This window comes from Wasmannia auropunctata, unplaced genomic scaffold (assembly GCF_000956235.1).
Source record: "Wasmannia auropunctata unplaced genomic scaffold, wasmannia.A_1.0 LD336074.1, whole genome shotgun sequence".
NCBI classification, from domain to species: Eukaryota; Metazoa; Arthropoda; class Insecta; order Hymenoptera; family Formicidae; genus Wasmannia; species Wasmannia auropunctata.
This window is the reverse complement of record NW_012026816.1, coordinates 703,607-704,187: the sequence shown is the minus strand read 5'-3', so window position 1 is coordinate 704,187 and position 581 is coordinate 703,607.

The window sequence follows — 581 nt, the reverse complement described above, 5'->3', positions numbered from 1 at the left end:
CAGTGCACCCCCGTCGTCGGAGCGCGGCTTCGCAGTTACTCCCCATCATCACTCTCAGGAATCGCACCGGGGGATTAACCTCCCCTTACAGCGTCTACGCACCGACTGTTGATGTACGAGGGAGCCGCCCCCAACCCCAGCCCCAAAGTCACCCGAGTGGGCATCAAGAGGCCAAGAAGGGCGGACTCGCCTGCGCAGTGAAAAACGGGTGAGCACGGGCCCGGACAAGCGATATCCATCGAAAGTGGGAGGCACGGTTTCACCGCGCGACCTGTGACTGGATTTCACCGGAGATGACACTCCCAGTGTCGGAGCGGGCCCCACCGCGAACCAACCGCCCGGCATATAGTCAGCGGAGGCACCGGCGGGCCTGGGGTAACCCCCGAGGGAGTCCCCCATCAAGAGTTATGCACGCATGAACGTAAGAGCGAGATGCCACCGCCGAGCGAAACTCAGGAAAACTGCCCCTGAGAGTCCGACGCCAAACTGGCAGGGCACCGTTAGCCGTAACCCGGTGGGGCTCCCCGCCACCCTCAGTACTCGTGTGTACCCGGTCATTCCGGTTGGTGCTGGGTGTAGTC